The sequence below is a fragment of the Rattus norvegicus genome, chromosome 1 (genome assembly GCF_036323735.1).
Source record: "Rattus norvegicus strain BN/NHsdMcwi chromosome 1, GRCr8, whole genome shotgun sequence".
In the NCBI taxonomy this organism is placed as follows: domain Eukaryota; kingdom Metazoa; phylum Chordata; class Mammalia; order Rodentia; family Muridae; genus Rattus; species Rattus norvegicus.
Genome location: NC_086019.1, coordinates 117,715,100 through 117,735,852, shown reverse-complemented (window position 1 = coordinate 117,735,852; position 20,753 = coordinate 117,715,100). Strand labels below are relative to the sequence as shown.

The 20,753-nt window shown below is 40.4% G+C and overlaps 1 protein-coding gene and 1 long non-coding RNA gene across 7 annotated transcripts in view; one reads left to right on the top strand and one right to left on the bottom strand.

Moving 5' to 3' along the window:
* The window catches only part of Gabrb3 (gamma-aminobutyric acid type A receptor subunit beta 3), a 235,459-nt gene that overhangs the window by 102,378 nt on the left and 112,328 nt on the right, over positions 1–20,753 (bottom strand). The gene's annotated exons all lie outside the window — the stretch shown is intronic.
* Positions 3,821–19,822, top strand: LOC120099823 (uncharacterized). Of its 4 annotated transcripts, none has more exons than XR_010063013.1 (4): positions 3,821–3,917; positions 4,319–4,395; positions 6,759–6,884; positions 18,573–19,822. It is a non-coding gene; the product is annotated as an uncharacterized LOC120099823 (long non-coding RNA). The 4 variants fall into 4 exon arrangements; XR_005499102.2 differs by lacking the exon at positions 18,573–19,822 and adding an exon at positions 9,974–11,281; XR_005499103.2 differs by lacking the exon at positions 4,319–4,395.

Here is a 20,753-nt window from a genome sequence, read left to right as displayed (position 1 = left end):
ATCGTTTAGGTTAGGTGTAACTATTTTCCTGTAATCACTTCTTGACAGTCCCAAATTTCCCAGGATAGGACCTATACGTTAACTTCTGTTAATTACATTGTGGCTTTTAAAAAGGACAATCTTCATCCAGTATGGTAAATTTTGCCTGGCTGCTGGCCAGTAGGAACACCAGGTGATGTCATCATCCTAAAAGGTGGGATGCTCCCTGGTCAGAGTTTCTACTTCCTGTGGTGGGTTTAGAGGATGTATAAGAAATGCTCATCTCTTCTTAAAGCTCAATTGATGCTCGAAGCCCCAACAGGGGACATTTTTTGAGAGAAAAGATAAACTACATAAAAACAATTACATTATACAAATCAATATCAATGTTGTGTTTTAAGAGAAAGTAGCTCTCCACCCTCAGTATGAAAGAAAGAAGAAAGAAAATAACTGGGTCACAAAACATAATAATGGAAGGGACTTGACTACAATTCCATTCCTATATTCACTCGAAGCCAAACGTTTTTGTAGATACTTTTAAAATCTTCCACCAGACTATAAAATGCCACAATGCCAAAGCCACAAACTTGTAGTTTCCTGAATGGATAAGTGGTATTACTAAAAGGAAACTTTAAGGAGACTAAAGGCACACATGTCAACTGTAAAATTCTTATATCTATCTAATTAATATATCACCACACATGTATACACTTATACATGTATGATAGCACTGCTTGCTTTCCACCCTGCTATCAAATTTCCTATAATGTGTTATTAGTTCTTGTTTTCACTGGAGCTACAAAATGTATTTATCTTATAACCAAAAGTTTCAATCTGTTTACCAACACTAACATCATTCATTTACCTGTGGTAAACATGCTTTAAATCAAGTTTTAAATCAAGTTTTGTCCCATTTAAACCCCAGGTAGAAAGACAAACCTAGTGTCTAAGATACAGACATGATTTATCTCAGACTCTTCAACACAGGACAGGACTATGCCCACTTACCATGTTTATTCTACAGCACATTCTGCATAAAGTAAGTCCCAAGAAGAACCTCATTGCTCTCTTCGGTGACAGTATTTGGGAGCTCTGAGAATTTTAAGGCTATGTAAATTTCACAGGGCAATTCTTCTTCTGACTTGTATAGAAATAGAAAAATGTACAGATGCTTGCCTCCTCATATGAACCTCCTTATCTCTCTCTTAAACAAAAGCACTGCTTCATGGAAAATAATTTTATGGACTATACCATTTTTACCTAAAATATCACTACCCTTTCACAAATGCACCCTGCTAGGTTTCTAAATGCTAAATATTTTAACCATATAATTCAGCATGCTCTGGATTATTGAAAGGACGTTTAACAATGAAAAATCAAGTTCATGAAGTTTCTTTCAAACAGAACTTGACAGCATCTACTTTTAATCCCAGCATTCAGGAAAAAGAAACAGGTAGATCTCTATGCATTTAAATCTAGACTGATATACACTGTGAGTGCCAGGACTACATCATGAGAATCTATTTCAAAAAACAAAACAAAGAGGGGAGAGGAAGAGGTTGGGAAGGAAGAGGGGCAAGAGGCGAGGAGGAGATCAATGATGAGAAGACGAAGATAAAGAAGAGAAGAGGAAGGAGTTGTTCTTTACTATTCTTTTCGGAATAGCAGGCAAGTAGTAACTGGGATGGTCTTTGAACAAATCTACTGAGAGCTTTCAGTTATGACACATCATCTTGTCCTGTGAGATTTGCTGTGGAGGAGGCCGAAACTGTCAACATAGACTGTAATTCCTACCTGAAAGTAGGAGCAGTTCATTATTTTATAGTAATGTATTTTGAAAGTCCAGAAACGATGAGAGAATGTAGACAGGGAGTGTCGAATGCTTCCAGCTAGAGGAAGAAGTCACATTAGTAGCTTCATCACCAAGTGGCTTTTTGGTGAAGGGCATGCCAATTTAATTAAGAGGCAGAGAGCAGGAGAACTCCCCTGGGAGAGAGGGACATGGCCAATGGGAGACTCCTGCAAAGAAGGGATGCTTCTGTAGAAAGGCATGGGTAGTGTATATTAAACAGGAGCATTTTGGAAGAGTTGTGAAGAGAGTGAGCCCTTGACAGACAGATGAAGACTTGGATAGAAAAAGACAGCACAAAATGCAGGGACAGAAAATACAAAATACTGTATTCCAAATGAGTTTAATGCAAAAGCAACTGCAAATGAGTAGAAGGGAGAAAGCAAAGGTAGCTGGGCTATACTGCTCTGTCCTGCCAGGCATTCTCCCTGCCTTTTCTCTCCACAGTCCTCTTTCCTCCTTCATTCCTCTCTTCTCCCATGCCTTTTCTCTCCATGCCCCTGTTTATTCTCCCTCCTTCTCTGTCGTCTCCCCATGGTCCTCTGTTCATGCTCCTCTTTCTTCATGCCTTTTCTTTGTAGCTTTCAGTATCTTTGTGTGTAATTGTTCCCTCTGCTTGCAGACATGATTAAATTCTTCAATCTGTCATGCCTGTACACATGTTACCAGTGCAGCCATCTACTTCAAGCCACCAATAGATGTAGTTCCTGTAGAACCCCTGTGACTTGATTTGGCCATTCAGCTGGTCTAGGAAGGTGGTCATGTCTTTTCTGCCCAAACATCAAGAAGTGGTGTGTAATTTAAGATGTTACCTTGTTTGTTCAACATGGCTAAATGACACATGTTCAGAAAGATGTCGTTCCCATATTTGTAGGTTGATCTATTTTTGTGAATTTTATACATTATGTAGTATATGTGGAGAAAACGTGTGTGTTTCCATAACAAACATTTAGAAGCAGCTTTAATGTAAGCAATGTGATACTTGTAAGTGTCAATTTGACAGGATCTAGAATCACTTAGGAGATTAGATTTTAGATGTGTCTGGAGAGTTATCTTGAGTACTTTAATTGATGTCAGTAGACTGATTTAGTTGTAGATAGGACAACTGAATGATCTCACAGACTCAAAGGAGAACTAAGAAAGGTCTCCTGGAATATACAACAGTGAGATGGGAAATAGCAAATGGAGAGGGAGAAAGGAAGGAGAGTATACTGAGCACAGACATGTGTGTATTAAGCTTTTTTCTTTTGACTATGGATGAAATGTGACTTCTCTACCATGGTAGACAATATCTTAAACTGTGACCTAAAGTAAATAATTTCTTTTTTAAGTTTCTTTCGTGAGACCATTTTATCACAGCTACAAAAAAAGAAACTAATGAAGCAGCTGAGGAGAGCAAACCACTCCTTTCCCCATCAGACATAACTATCCATGTGTATAAGGTCTTATATGCACATATGGTGTTCACCGTGTAATGCATACAAGGAAGATTATGTGTAAGTGTCAAAGAAAAAAAACAAACTAGCTTTTCTAGTTAAAGTTAGGGAATGGTAAAAACCCTAATTCATGAATGTTGTTTCCTGAACTCAACATGTTTTGTGACCTTACACTATTATAAAAATATTATGTATACTTATGGCATCATAACATTGGAAAAAGGAATTCATAAAAAGGTGTGCTGCACAGGTGATGTGAGTTGCCAGTTGTATCACATGGTCCTGGTTTAGTGGCTCCGCTTCTCTAAGTGATGATGCTTCACTGCCAACCCCAGGAAGGGGTCAGATTTGCTGTCCAGAAGCACTATCTCCTATATGCTTTGAAAGCATGTGGAATTAACAAGTATAGGTATGCCCAGGAATTCCTGTATTAAGGTAACAGATAATTTAGTTCGCTTGGTACATCAATCAAACCACACTCAAGATGTAAAGAGCTAGAAATTCCACATTCAGTTAATATGACTTACAATGGTCACAGAATTCCACACTGTTTCCATGGAAACAAAATGAATGGTTTCAGATGAAGATTGTCATGTTCTAAGGAAGTAAATGCCATTTGAATTTGACAAGACAGTTGAAAGAAAATACTTTAGGTAACTAAATGAACTATTCAGAAACTCCAAGATCTTCTCTAATGTTGCTTTACAGGTCTACAAATATAAGCTCATTCAGTCTTTAGAAAACATGTATTTTTGGAAATTGAATAAGAAATTCTTCTATCTTAGAAACTTTTAGAAGATTATTTAAAGTTGGGAAAATATATAATTACTTCTATGGAAATACCAAGAAAAGCTAGTTCTTCCTTAAGCTTACTTTATCTGTTCTTAAGATAAAGATAAACATAGCGTGCTGCTAGAGCATTATTCTTTTCATGACAAAATTTGTTCTGTTAATAACAAGTAACTATATGGTAGTTTGAATGAATTGTGCAGTGATCAGATGAACATAGAAAGCATGTATCATGTCTGCAGTTCTTCACCTTTGCTGTTTAAAGGAAGGTTCTACACTGACTATACTACAAAGCCCTCAAATTTTATCACATTTTAAGGAATCCAGACCAGCTACTTTCAGGTGAGCTACCTATGAACATCATCAAATCTCTTCCCAACCCTGCATAAAGAAAATGCTACTAAATGTCATAGATTGTCACCAGGGTCCTAATAGGCTGCATGTCTACATAATTCCCTAAATGTCTTTCATCAGCTATCAACACCGCCAACCCACCAAACTGCCAATGCTATAATTAAATCCAAAACCTTGCTCCAGCAGCATATGTAGCAGAGGCTGGCCTTGTCAGGCATCAATGGGAGGAGAGGCCCTCAGTCCTGTGAAGGCTCAACGCCCCAGTGTAGGAGAATGCCAGGCAGGGAGGCAGGAGGGAGTGGGTAGGTGGGTGGGCAAGCACCTTCATGAAGGCAAGGTGTAAGGAGATGGGATAGGGGGGTTCCAGGGGGGAAACTGGGAAGGGGGATACTATTTGAAATGCAGATAAAGAAAATGTCCAATAAAATATTAAAAAATAATAAATCCAAAACTTCACCTGTGCTAGCAAGAGCTCTCCCACTGAACTACATGTTCGGTACTATCCAAATGTAATGCTTGTGTACATGGATGGAGACTCCATATCACATCAGGACTAGTTTCAGAGTGACTATGAATATTTTCTGTGTCTATCACCCTTTTATGGTCTTGCTAAGCAGCTCAGATGCCAGGAGCAACTAGCACATACAACTCTGACCACATCCAGCTCAGAATATCTTAGGTCACAACTCCCTCTTCCCGTGATCTCCTTGTTGGACTATGAGTCCTTAGGGGAGCAGTGACCATAATCCTAAGTTCCCATGATTCCTTAGCTTCCAGACCAGAACTTCCTGGTGAGTGGATATCAGACTATTGACAAGGAGTTACTACTGATTCAGAGCGCAATTCTGCAACATAGCAAGAATCCAGTGAAAGCTATTTGCAGACAGCACTTTGCACTCCAGAAAGGAGCCAGTGTAGTATAAGAAACTATAAACCAGTCTGAAATAAGTGAAGGAAACATGTCAAGGTTCTCTGGAGCACGGGGGTTCAGAGGCACAGACCAAGAGTCACTGCATCAAGAAAGAATGGAAGGTGATAACACAGAGGCCAGATGTTGATAACACAGAGGCCAGTGAATCAGACAGATGTTCATAAACCTCTTAGGCAGCTCTGTGTAGAGCCAGCAAAGGAAAGAAAAGAAACCAAAACTACAGACAAGGAGGCAGATAAATATCTCTGGGAAATTCACCCAAAGTGGGAAGGGGTGGAATAAGGAGTAAAATGATAGCACGCAATGTAGAAGAACCTCACATGCTTCATTTAACTGGTGGCTTTCTGAGATGCCCCATTGGGCAGGCACCACTGCAGAAGATGCTCAGATAGACTGGGCACCATCAAGACCCCTTCCAAGATGTCAAACAAATGGAAAACAAAAGCTATATATAGAAGTCAGTTGCTTTAAAAAACATGAAGTAGATGGAGAGAATGGAGAGTAATGGTGCAGAAGAATGCTATTTTGGAAGTGATGGGCAGAGGAGGACTCCTTAAAAATATAAGTCAGACACAGACTGGAACCAGGTGAGGATGGGCACTCTGAGTGGCGCTGGAAAAGATGATGGGCAAGGTAAGGACAAGGTCAAAAGTGTACTCAGAAATTTCACAGAGCAGCCAGATCACAGTGGAGAGTTCAGAATTCCTCCAGAGAAAGAGAAGCACACAATGTAAACAAGAGGCAAAAGAGCCTGGGATGGGAGACTGGCTGGTCGCCATGTGTGGCTCTGAGGAGGGGGCATAGCCTTAATCTCTGGGAAAGTAGCTGTACAGCTATTCATAAAATACAGAATGGAGCAGAAATAATCCCCAGGGACGTGGGACCAGTATTAGCTTTGCACTAAGTGAAGCCAGCCTCTTGTGCCAGTACATTCTGCACAGAGATTTGTCTACCTCTCATGAGATGAGATAAACAGACTTAACTCTCCACAGTACATCTGTGGGCATCATTAGTATTCAGGGGCAACCTCTGGTTTTAATTTCAGTGTTCCTCTCAAAGCCCCAATAGTTGAAATTTAATGCCATTTTGACACCATGAAAATATAACTATGCTGGGCGACTTCTATTCTCTAATAAATGTATGTATTATGAAAATGAAGATCCTTTCTCTGTCATTTGATTTCCAACCCCTACCTGTGATAGCTATGGCATAAAGAAGAGTGAAAGCTTTTGCTTGGGGATAGACACTGAATGTTGGACTTTGAAGCCCATTCAACCAAGAGTCTATAAATTTTATGTTCCTCATAGACTCCTCTCCCCCTTTTTTCTGATGCAATGAAGAACATACTTCTGTACTTTTGATAGACAACTAAAGGATATGAGGGGCCACTGGCTGAAGTCTAAACTCTCCTCTCTTCTAGCTCTTCATTCACATCTGTCTTGTGAGTAATTTGAGAGAGCAGTCCACATCGGGCCAGTGCATGATCAGAATGTGTGAAGTACCTACCTTGCTCTGGATCTCTGGAGAATCAGCCGACAAAGGGCAGGTACTCCCGCCAAGCATTCCTTAGTGAGACCCTAGCCTGGTCCATGTAGTCTTCTTCTAGCAGCCCAACTGCAAACAGTTGCACTCTACCTAGAGAACCACCTGAATACATAGTTTTTCCCGATGAAAAAGTCCACTCGGAGGGGATCAAATTCTTTGAGATCTACTGATACAGAGCCTGGTGCTATTGTCATAAGGACAACCTTTAAATCTACTCTTATAACAGATAATAGTGGAGACTCTCTCCCTTTTTATTATGCCTGAGGGATAATAATTTGATTAACATCAGCAATTGGAGGCAGCACTCCACCTTCTGCGAGTATTATTCAACAGATAAACTGTTTAATTATTAAGCATTTTACATTTAACAATGAAAAGACCTTCAGAACAGAAAGAATCTTTGCTCAGCGATTTAGAGAATGACTGAGTGGCTCAGAATCCCGTGGGGATGACACTACTTTGTATACTATTCTGTATACTCTGCAGAAAGCAAGAGTCTCTAGTTCTAGATCAAAAGCAACGTTCTTAGGGCACACTGAACTAAGTTGTCTATTTGCTTCTAAGACAGGGTCTCATTGTGTAGCCATAGTGACCTCAACCTTGAGATGATACTCTTTCCTCAGCCTCCCAAGTACTAAGATCACAACTGACCTACCTTAGAACTGCACCTAAGTTTTCTCCCCAGCATTAACAGAAGAACACACACACACACACACACACACACACACACAAGAGCTCAAGAAATATTTTCTATTGCTATGCATAATGGACATGGGTGTCCATTTCTACACATAAAGGACATGGGTGTTTCCCAAATGATGCTTCATGCAATAAAACTAAGAATACATCTGAAATAATTTTATTTCTCAGAAACAACCTTTATACCATGAAAATTAATTCTATTGACCTCTGGTTTCATATTCTCATTTCTCATAGGTTTGGGAGACCCAAGAACCATATTCTGTATGGGGCCCACGTTCTTTTCCAGTCCCAGGTCCTTTTTGAAATCAGGCTGCTTTACTGAGGCCCCACACTGGCAGAAGGAGCCTCCCTAGCAATCAGCAGCAGCTCACAGAAACATTTCAGGAAAGCCTTGTAATCTGTTTATAACTTGACATCCAGCAAAAGACTTCAAAATCCCAGTGGAGAGCTGGAGGCCTTGAGCCATGCCAAATCCACACTCAGTAATCAGATCTGGGATGAACTGCAACTCTTTCCTTACACACTCATCCCCATCCTTCAGGATCTATTTCCAGAATAGCCCTGGCACATCCCCTAGTTATATCTTTTCCAAAGCTTTGGATCTGGGATTTGAGCTCTCTTTTTCAGAAGAGCATCCTTGTGCCCACCCCTCTCTACACTTCCTCTGTCCCCCTTTCCCTCTGCTCACTGGAGGCAGGCCAATCCTGGCAGCAAATGAGGATCATTGACTTCGAAGCTGCTAGCCTTTCTTCTACCCTAGGACATTCCCCTCCCAGCTCCCAAAGTCAGTCTCCCCAGGATCTGCCTGAAGCCAATACATCATTATCTCCTCTACATCTTATTTTCTGGGCACTTCCATTTAACTTTCATTTTAAAAGACTTAGCAGAGAAAAATCTCTTACCTCAGGAATGGATTTCAAAGTAGAGCAACATAAAGGATTAAATTTGAGTTGAGACTCAAATGGAAGATTCAATCCTATGTTGAGATGGGTGTCAAAATTTAGGGCTTTTATAGTGAGATCCAGAACAGAAAGCACATTTATATTCAGCTTTAGGACTATTCTACTGAGATCTGTTCTCTTATCACCATGCAAGCCAGCAGACTCACTAACTCCCATCCATGCATTTAATTTAAAATGGCTATTTAAAAATGTGTACATTAACTCAGGTTTGTCTGTTATGAAAAACTATCCACCTATAAAATCATTTTCTCGAGAAAAAAAGTTCCAGTTTGATCAGTCAGCTTCGGTAAGCAGTGAGTGTTTGCAAGGCTGGTTCTGGCTGATCCAGCACTGAGCTGTGGATCTAGATCTGTGTTGACTTTCTGTTAGACAGAAGGCACCGTGAATGGAGATAAAGAGCTGAAGCAATATTACACAAACATGTACATTTCTGTATCTGAAAAAAATAAGGAAAGTTCATGTTACCATGCTTCAATCACTAAAGAAAAATTAAAGAGAAAAGAGGAGAGAGTAAGAGAGAGAGAGAGGGAGAGAGAGAGGGAGAGAGACCCACATGTGCTCACACCTACATTGCCAGCATTTGGGAGGCCGAGATGGAAGACTAATACAAATTTTGGGCCAACTTGGGCTAGGTAGTCAGTTCCAGGTCAACTATTGCCCACCATGTAAAACCTTTTCTAAAAAGGGAACATGTAAAAGCCAGTAAAACTCTTTAGGCTCCCTAATTTGGCCAATATTTATAAAATGCTACTGTCAGCCTGGATGTTAGGGAAATAAAACGTTTTTTCAGAGAATTCCAATCTTGCAGACGTGAATGGAAATAATTCATTTCACATCAATTTCTGTATCATCAACTATATATGATTACGTAGTCATGGAGCTCAGAGTGTACAGTGGGAAACATTCCAGTACATTCAAATCTGTGTAAAGCTTCTTGAACCATGGTGGTTTTCCACTGAAGGAACATCCATGGGCAGAGCCATCTCATAGATGCAAGAGACAGAGGGAAAGAGGTTTAAGAGGGGAAGTCAACCTTCCATGTGCTTTCTTTACTTCACCCAGGACAAAATAGAAAAACACCCAGGAAGCCATCCCAGCTATCTTTTGTGGCATAGTACATGTGAATAGATCTACAATCCATCAAAAACATTAGTTTAATTTTAACATAAATATAACAAGCGTACACTGATACTATAAGTCTCTTCTGGAAACAGCAGCAGAGACCTGTGCATGAGCCTACTTAAATACTTAAATACTTAAATACTTCTTTTACGTTTGGAGGCCAGGATCCGAAGCTCCGGTGTTCCCTAAGCCATTGTCACTACTAGACTGACACTAAATAAAACTACACAGGTGCTATGGTTGGGAAATTGTTTTGGTGTGCCCTGTCAAGCTATCTGAGCTGAAATTGAATCCCTATTTTCAGATACTGAAACCATAGGAAAACACTGAAGACTTAAAAGCTACAGCATTTGGGGGGTTACTTAAATGTCAAGGATATGAGCGCCATGACTGAATTCTGAAGACTTTTCCAGAAAAGGGAGAAACACTAGACAAAATAGGGGATCCCTGTGTTTCACCAGAGGACTCTGCTATGTCCGGATCCTACCAGCACCAAGTATAGACCATCAACATATTCTGAGCCTCAGCAGTTGACCAGGAAACAAAAGCCAGAATAAATATCTTCCCTGCATAAAATATCCTCCCTCAAGTATGTTGCTATAGTAAAAGAAATGAATTAATCTGTCATTCAAGGTATCTGGCCCATTATTATATTGGTTGTATTGGTCAGGGAGATTTATATACGCGCGCACGTGCACACACACACACACACACACACATACACACACACACACACACACAGGATTTGTTAGAATGGTTTGCTTCCAGGTTATTGTCAAACTATTCCAACAATGAGCCTACCAATGAAAAGTTCAAAAATCCAATAGTTACACAGTCCATGAGGATTGATGTATCGACTGGTCTTTAGTATATTCCAGAATCCCAAAAAAGTAGACTTGAATACCAATAAGGAAATTAACTTAACAGTGAGAGTAAGGACAAGCAGGCAAAAAAAGAAAAACAAAACAAAACAAAAACAAAAAAAAAACAAAACAAAAAAAAAAAAAAAACTCCCTTCTACCATGTCCTTTGTGTAGGCTGACACCAGAAGGTGTGGCCCAGATTAAAGATCGATTTTTTTTTCAACTCAAAAGATCCAGCTATAGGGTCTCTTCCTACCTCAAATGATTCCATCAAGAAAAAAAATCCCTCAAAGTTGTACCCAACAGCTTGGGTTTTAGTTAATTCTAGATGTCAAGTTTTTTTTCTAGATTTCTAGATGTCAACCACCAAGAACAGCCATCCCATAGGTTATTAACCTTTGTTAAAAGCAGGAAGCTGAGAAGCAATACATTGCTTCACTATTTAGAGAGGTTCTCCTAACAGCTCTTGGAAATGTTAAAAAGTGTTAGAAAGGGGCCTAATTAGATTATGAACTGCAATGTTTTTAAGTCTGAGCAAATTCAAGTAAATATCAAATGCAGCAATGCTAGGAACCTTCACCAATGTGAAGCGCAGGCCGGCTACACTCCTGCTGCCTGTAAAACTTACACCATTAATGTACACAATCTGATTAGGTCAAAGTCACTAACTGTGGAGCAAATTGAAGTACTCTAAAATGGTCACATTTAGAATTTAACTTTGAAAAGTGCATTTAAATTATTGTATTCCTTTTTGACATTTAAAAAAGACTGTCATTTCCTATGGAAAGCAACAAATCTTACGGAGTATTCAATACTCTAGTGAGTTGCTTTATATTTTTGTATTTAACATTAAGTATTTTTTGATTATTGTTCTGTGTGCTTTGTTTCATGAAAAATTGAATTTTAACAATAATTTAAAGAGCTCCTGTTATATGTATGGTCTGTTATATAGCTATGCTACAAGTCATTTAAACCTCCCACTGTGAGTAAAAGTAATAGAGTTCTGCGGCAGAAACAGTAATATTGCTGGCTGACTTTGGGGAAGGAGCTGGGGAAGCAGATACGCATCTTGCAGCAGGAAGCAAACAGGCGATCCCCTACCTGTGTCTGCTTCATCACTCAGAAGGCAGAACTTCCAGCCTGTCCATGAAGCCAGGCATCAGCTGGAAGATCAAACTGTAAAAGAGTACTTGGATCATGGGGCTCTGATATGGTGAACAGATCAATCCACTGAAGGACTTATAATTTGATGGTATTATTAACAAGGAAGTGGTCCAGGTTGGAAGTACTAGCTTTATGCCTGTGTCTAGTTTATCCCTGGCCCCTCTCTTTTCCTCTCTCTGTTTGCTGGCCTGGAGGCATTAAGCAGACTTCTTTACCACACACTACTATCCTCCGACACTCTGACTCACCTCAGGCCCAAAGTAGCTGGTTAACTACAAAATGAAGGAGACTGTGTTAAAAGGAAGCCTTGCTGCCTTAGGCTTTTCCCCCAGGTGTTCTGGGCAAAGAAAAGAAACTGAATGATGTGGTGGTGACTCATCTGTTTGAACCCCACTTTTTGCACCTGTGAAATGTGGGAGCTAGTGGTCCATCTCCCTCAAACCACTTCGCCCAGAGCTCCAAAAGGACTTCAGTGCAAGAAACAACACTCAACCCATCCTTTCTAAGTTTCTGAATAAAGAAAGTTTCAGTTAAAATGGAATGATACTTACAACAGTATGACCCTTTCACAAGCCTGGGAGGCATGACTGGCTTGTCACAAAATTAAGATTTGTTTGTTTGTCGTGTGTGTGTGTGTGTGTGTGTGTGTGTGTGTGTGTGTGTGTGTGTGTGTATCTCACCATTAGATGCATGTGGAGTTATGAAAACTTGCAAGAGTTGCCTCTCTCTCTCTACTATATGGGTCCCAGGGATCAAACTTTGGGTTCCAGACTTCACAGGAGGTGTCTTTAGTGTCTGAAAGCCCTTCTGTGCTTCAAGGTTAAAATTTTGTATTAAGTATTTTAAGGAAAATTAAGTGTTGTTAATTTTCCTCTGAAAAAGTTAAGTAAAATACATTTAGAAAGATTCTTGCCTAAGCTGTGATGCCCCTGTTGTTCTAAGTGCCAGCAAATGCTATTTCAAATGAAGATAACAAGAGCACTCTGCTCTAACTTCAGGAAGCAGAACTACCACATGTAGTTCGCTCATGGTTTCTGAAGTACTCTTCAGGTTCTCACTGTGGGCTCAGGAGTTCTCTTCCCTCCCCATCTTTTACCTTAACTTGCATTAGAAGTGTGTGTAATGACACACATTCAAAACTACAAACAATTCTCCAACTTTAGAAACCAGGCCACAGGTACTAGCAGCTCAATCATTCATGGCTGATGATATCCTTAAGTAGACATAGAAACCTAACTCCTAATGACCAGTGAAACCTGAGCAACCCATGTCGTAAATAAACTGGTTAACAGGATAATGAGATGCCCACCCACCTATATCAGAGTCCACAGATACGGCAAGACTGTGTAACCTCTTCTGTAATTACTGTGACAACTTTCCACTGATGGCTTCTATGACCCCTTCTCTGCATCTACCCAATGCTTTCCTCTAGGCATGAGTACATTCTCTCCTTGTTTCTTATGTCCTGAAAAAGTCTTTTGACACTTATACCCTTGGCTTTGCTTGTGCCATTCTGACTGGCATAAGGAATTTAGGATATGTAGTTTATTATAGATGAGGTGTGGGTGTTGTTTGTGGTAGAGTTTTAATTTCTGGTGGAAATGTATATCTTACTTAGTGCCCTGTTTGATCAAATCTTTGGGTTCTTAGCATCTAAACAGAGTCCAGCTTCATCTCAGTTACATTCAAAGGATATCAAAGGAAACTGGCCATCCATGATATATTATTATTATTGGATTATTATTCTCAACTCTAAGAAACTCTAAGAAACTTTAAGACAATTTGACACTGAGATTTTAACACCTTATAACTAGTCTTTAGTGATAGGGATGTGTTAGCTGAATTCCAGAGATGATGAGTTAGTTGCCCAGTTTATTTACGTGGGAATGAGCTCTTAGAAAATAATCATAGACCTGAAGATCAGAGAAAGAATGTGGCTAAGGATGTGTTTTCAGATACTGGTAGGTGCTTTAAAAGAACAAGTACACTGAATTCTCACAGCACAGGAAGAAGTTTGTAAAAAGCCTTAATTTTAAAGTTTTCTTAAACCAGGCAACTAGTATTTTGAGGCTTGAAGTGGTGTATAGATGTGTAAGGAAAACATTCATGCTCTACTTGGCACAGTTAGGCATTGCATGGGAGCTCTCACAGAGTGAGAACTTTAGTACTCACATCAATTGGCCTCTGAGTGGCAAATTATCATTTTCATTTCAAACACCCTCGGTCTGCCACCATCAACCAAAGTGAAGCATTTGGAACTAAAATTTAACAGTACAGGGGGCCGTGGAGTACCTGTCTGGAACATAGTCTTTGATGAGAGGAACTATAGTAAATCAGTCGTTCCTGCAATCTAATAATCTAATGAATTCCTGTGCCTGAAATTTTTTTCCAAATCACCACAGAGACCCTGGACCTCTATTTTCATGAGACTTACAGACACAGGGACTCACACAACACACACACACACACACACACACACACACACACACACACACACACACAAACACAAGCATAGATACACCTATATGGACAGACAGAACTGAGACCCAAGTGCTGCCAGAAAAAGTAAAGAGCACACAATATGGATGTCATGCTGTTCATTGTTTGCTCTTTTGTTAAAGGTTCACTTTGGGATGGAAAGCAAAGAAAACACCTGGTTTTAAAACAAAGTAAGCAAGGTAACAGCAAAGTAAAAAACGGTTACATTGAATTTCCAGCAAAAATGCTTCAAGTATCACATCTTCAAACAAGCCATCTTTAGTTTAAATATAGAACATAGAGAGTTGAAAATGAAGAACATTAACTTGGCCAGGAAGAGCCCATCAGTGTAATCAAACACTTCCCGAAGGAAGGCAGTATCTATAGTGGGCACCAGCTTAAAGCAGTCCAGAAGGCTGGGGCACACAGCAAACCCTGAAAGCACACTGCAATTTAGGTCCCTTGCTGCCCACTGTGGCAGAAAAGGTGGAAGAGCCTTTTGAAAAGTGCACTCCAGGGTGCGTGGGCCTCTGAGGGAAAAGTGTGCATGGAATAAGCAAGTGGCATTAAGACCCTCCAAATATGGAGCTAATGATGAGAACAGTGACTGTCTCCATAGCAACTGAATGTGTGTAATAAAAAGGTTTGCTGTACTGCGGTTTAAGCCACCCAATATCAGATGGTCAGGGAGTTGTAAAATCCCAAGTCAATTTCCTCCATCTCCATGAACTTCTACATTGAGTAAACATATCTGAGTAAGAGTTGCCAAATTTAGAACAAAAATCAGCTGGCAACTGCTTGAAATGCTTTCACAGCAAAACGTATTCCCCAAATCTGGCTAAAATCCAGTCCTGCTTAACATGCAGTGAGCAGCTGCTGTACGTCATTCAACATCTGTAATCCACTGGGGTATGGGTGGCTGGAGTTCACAGTCTTCTGAAAGTCTCCGTTTCCTCAGGTATAAACAAAGGGAGATGGGAAATGCTGGACTCACTTAATACGACTGTAGTGGAGGTGTAAAAAGCAAATGTAGCCAGGTGTAATGAGGCACTTCTGTAATCCCAACACACAAAAACATGAGACAGGAGGGTCATGGCTTTCAGGTATAGCATGTAAATGCTAGAGGTGACAAAACTCACTTGCAAAGATATGTCCTTACAGAAACCAAAACAAGTCCAAAGAGAAAAGCAGGACAATTTGATATGAACATGGTGAGACTCATGTTTCTACTCTTCAGCTGGAGGCATAGGAAGGTATGCTTACCTGTGCACCCTGGAACACACATCGAACACACATGTATAATATTCACACATGTACATACCTACACAGCCAATACACATATAAATGCACATGCTTACCTGGGAGAATGCATGAGCACTCCTGCACATACACACACACATACATGCATGCATACACACATGCATGCATACACACATACACACATGCATACACACATACATACACACATACATGCATGCAAACACACATACACACACATGCATGCACACACACTCATGCACACACAGACACAGACACACACATGCATGCATGCATATATACATATACACACATGCATATATACATATACACTCATGCATGCATACACACATACACACACATACATGCATACACACACACACACACACACACACACACACACACATGTCTGTTGGCAAGCAATTGGCTCTAATACTTTGTCTTAATTTGGCTCCCAAAACCTGCACCCCCAGCTGGCTTCAATTGGTCAAAATGAATGGCCATACAGCCAATGGCTGGGCAAGAAGAGAGAGATGGGACTTTTAGATTGCACTAGTAAGGAACCGAGGGAGAGAAGAACAGGCAGAATCACCATGACAAGAAAGAAAAGAGAGCAGACTTTTAAGGCCACCCTCCATGTAAGAATCCAAGAAAGCGGCTCTAGGGGGCCACCCCCCTGATTACGTCCAGAATAGTAGAGATGAAATATAGATTTTAAAAGATGCTAACTCAGGAATGCCAGAGTGTAGTGTGTGCTAGCCACCGAGAAAATTAGAACTGCCTAGCCATTGAGCTAGTCAAGGTGAGTGTGCGTGTGCGAGTCTTTCATTTGCAAATCCAGAGGAAGCATGAGTGAAACAGCCAGGAACAAAAGCAGATTAACTCTTCACTGCTACACATGTCCATAAGTACAACACACACACACACACACACACACACACACACACACACACACACACAGAGTCTGAATGAGAAAAATGTCTGAACAACAAAAAACACTCTGTGCTTTTCCATAAATATTTCCTCCCAACTGTTTTTCTGATGCTTTTTGATCATTATTGACAGTTCCACAAAGAAAATGGGTGTTTCCATTAGCATAGAAAAGTAACCATGTGAATTCTTTACTTTCAAAGATTGTTCTGAAGAAGATCTAGCTGATACAAATGGTTAATGTTCTATATATGGATAACAGAAGAAAATGGAGCCAAACAAGAATGTTCAGATTCAGTCCCATCCACCAATAAAAACCTTTCATCTCTGTTGCTGGGTTTCCCAGTTGTTACACCTGCACCATTACACAAATGGCCCTATTTTTAGCTTCATATAACTTGACTAAAATCTCAGAACAATTGGGCATAATTACTATGCCTCTTACTGTCAGAGTGCCTTTCTGCAGACTTTGAAGGCCAGGAGAACCCTGGGCCTGTATCCCTCACCAATACCTTTGCTTCTGTTCTCACAAGAGACAAGAGGGCTTCATATCTAAAATGCGTACCTTGCAGACTGATGATATAACAGTCTCATCCCAAACTTACCCAAAAAGAGGGATGTATTTGTGTGATGATGGAAAGGCACTGCTAAACACAGGTGTGAATCTGTTATCTTGCTGCTCTCCAGAGTGCAAGAAGTCTTCATTTGTTTTAAAGTCATTATGAAATAAATACAAGGCTTATAAAATAAAGAACAAAAAAAAAGGCAGGGAGAAAAGAAGGAGGAACCGAATGAGGGAAGGAGAGACAGAACGAGGAAGGGACAGAGGGAGAGATGTTCAATGTACCCCAGACACATTTTCCTGAGTTACTAAAGTACAATATCAAAATAAGAACACTGAGGTTAATCCAGGCAGTGAGATCACACCAACTCTACAGGCATGTGCATGTATGTGTAGTTCTGCATGATCTCATTTGTAAAGATCTGCAGTCAAGACACAGAACTGTTCTGTGGCCACTGGCCTCCTTCCCAGGTGCACCAGCTAGTCTGCCTCCTCCTCATTCTAATGTCTAGCAATGGCTGATGAATTCTGCAACTTTTCAATTTCCTTACGTTCAAAAACATCATGTGGCTTTCTGTGTGGAGTTCTACAAATTATCTAGTCAAGAGGCATCTCTGAGAGTAAAATAGTTCTATTTTTTCTTTCATCTGTAAGGGCTTTAGCTATGTAAACGTTTTCTAGTCAATGCACACTCTATTCCTCAGTCTCCTTGATAGACTTCTCATTGCCATGCAACATCCTGCTCCTCAGTCTTAATTGCTTGCTCTGATAAAACCACGGTCTGCATGGATTTGGAGAAATAATTCTTTCACTCTGTGCAAACACACCCAACTTTTTCTTCTTCTTCTTCTTTTGCTTTGTGTCTGTGGTTGTTTATTTATTTGGGGAGCAAAGTCTCCTCTGTAGTGCAAGCTGGCCTAAAACTCAAAAGTAGCCCAGGCATGCAAAATATAGCAATCCTCCTGCCTCCTGGGATTATAGGCATAAGCAACACATGTGGCCACCATCTTACATTCAACCTACCTATACTCTATATTTAATGCTTAGTCTCTTAGGGATCACATATGGTATATGCATGCTATTTTTTTCATCCATTCTGGTGATTCCTTTCTTTTATCTCCTGTTTAGACCTTTTTATTTAAGGTAACTTTGGGAGAAGTCTGAAATTTCATTTGTTTATTTATTAACTATATCCCCTCTTCTCTCACTTTCCCTGTCAGTCTGTCTTTCCTCCTGTTCCTTCTGTTTGTTAAAATTTTTTTCTGCGTTCTCCTTGTTCTTTTCTTCCTAGTAATTAAATTATTTATTCACTATACATCCTGATCACAGCCCTGCTCTCCACACAGTCCCTGCCTCACAAAGTCCCTCCCCACGTCCTCCCCTTCTTACCTGGGTACCAACCTGACATATCAAGTCACTGCAGACCTAGTCAATCCTCTCATAGCTGCTTCTCACTGGGCACCAGGCCCAGAAAAAACAACCTGCCTTTCAAGCCCACAGGACCAAAGCCCGCTGTGCTTCCTGGTATGATCTACAAAGTGTTTTCATTATTAAAAACAGAGCGTGGGTGGAACAGGCTACTCCTGGCAAGAGCTCAAGGCCACTTGCTTCACTTGTAAATTGACTGACCTCAGCATCATCTCTTTCAGGAGGAATTGTTAAAGGCCACTGAATTGAAACCTCTCACCCTATAAAAGTAAAATGGATTCACAGTGAAAACCTTCAAAGGGAGCACAGATTGTCAAAGTACATGAAAAGCCTGAATGTAACCAGCAACTAAGCTCTGAGATGAAAGCATGAATGGAAACCTTGAAACAATAGAAACAGTCCAAATAGTAGTAGTACTCATAGTCACGGTAATAGCAAGTGAATGCACTTTTCTTCGTACGTAATGTCTATTCTGCTTAAAGTGACAGAGGAAGAAGAGGGTGTAGTCAGGTAAGGACCTGAAAGCTCATGCCAACACCAATGCGGAAGCTTTAGAAAGCCATTTTATCTTTCTGGTCCACTGTCTCTTAATTCTCACAGTAGAGATGATAAAGCCATGTCAGTGTACCACACAGGATAAGTCACGTGGTTTTTAATTCTTGAAATGTTAGCTAGCTGCTTTATGTGACAGCAAAAGGAAATACTGTAACATGCATTCTAAAAGGAAACACTCATTCACTATGGGGAAGAATGCCAACTGACACACTCTTTCTGGAAGACATTATGGAGAATCCTCAAAAAACAAAACAAAACAGCGACAACAACAATCTACCATATCACCCAACTATACCTCTCCTTGGAACACGGCCAAAGAACTCCATATTCTACTCCACAGATAATTGTTCAGCTGTGTTCATGACTGCTCCATCGACAAGAGTTAGGAAGTAGATACAGCCTAAACTCCTTTAGCTGATGAAAGCACATGGTACGTGCATACTATGGAATAGTCCTCAGTAGGAAAAAAGGGAGCTCAGGAAACTTGCTGGTAAAGAAATGGGCCTAGGAAAGATAGTGAGTGACTTAACCCAGACCCAGAAAGACATCTCACGTTTCTGTCTCATCTTCGTTCGTAGCTCCGAGTCTTCAGGTGAGAGTATATAACATGGAGTCAAACCATGGGACTGTAGCAAGGAGGCTTGAGGGAAATAGCAGGATGCAAGTGATATAAAGGGGGGAATGTGAAAGAGGAGGACTCAGAGTTGGGGAGGAGGGAGAGATTTCAATGCAGAAAGGAAGAAGGAAAGAGGGACAAATAATGCCAATGCTTCAAGCAATCATTATTTTATACTTATCTAAACTTAGATGTAATATTCTCTCTCTCTCTCTCTCTCTCTCTCTCTCTCTCTCTCTCTCTCACACACACACACACACACACACACACACACACACACACACACACCCCTTAAATGAAGTTATGCCACTTGAGTTAACAATGCTCCCCCACAAGAAGCAAGAAGCATACACTAACAAAAACCCCAGTACGAGGTATGAAAAATCTCCTTTGAGTACTTGCTCAGGGCAGTCCAAGTGACTCTCTGACTCTCTAAACACAGGCTATTGCTCTTGCCATTAGTTGTCTCTTGGTGGTTGGAGTCCGTACTGCTCAAGACAGTGCATATTTAGGACACAGTACTTGGATGATTCAGATTAGATCTAATCTTAATGGTCTAGCATCTGTACTGCCAGAAAATACTGTGCAAACTGCCAAGGGAGGAAAGAAATAATAGTCTTATCCAGATATGAACCACAATGACCAGCAAGGCAAGATATCTGAAAAAAATGATTACTGACACATTAGCAGTACTCAACAGCTATCTGATTGGATTTAAAGACCACTTAACAAGATGGAAATCATACCTAGTACTAGAAACATAACCAACTAGGGCTTAGGGAGGTAATGGATCTTAGAAAAGAATCTACTGCAGCACTTTGGTAGATGAGCATAATTTCTAACTACGTGATAAATGTTATCCTTATAGCCACTGATAAGTAAACATGAAACAAAGAAGCTTCTCTTTACAGCAAATGGATACCATCACAGAAAACCATAACTGGATGCTGTACAGAGATCAAGGGATCACGGCCAGTCTAGTCCCAGTGGATACGTCTGCAGCACCACTCTTGCTTCCATGGCTCAGGGAACACAGCAAAGGAGGGAGTGGAAAACTTGTAAAGCCCAGGCTACCAGCAAGTCTGCTCTGAGTCTCCTAGAAACCACTGCATAAAAGTACCTGAACCATGACAATATCAGTAGACATGCTAACTAACAAGAAATCAGGAAAACATCACCTGTTACCACCCTTAGACAAAGAACTGTAGGTAATTAATGGCTGCCAAAAGAA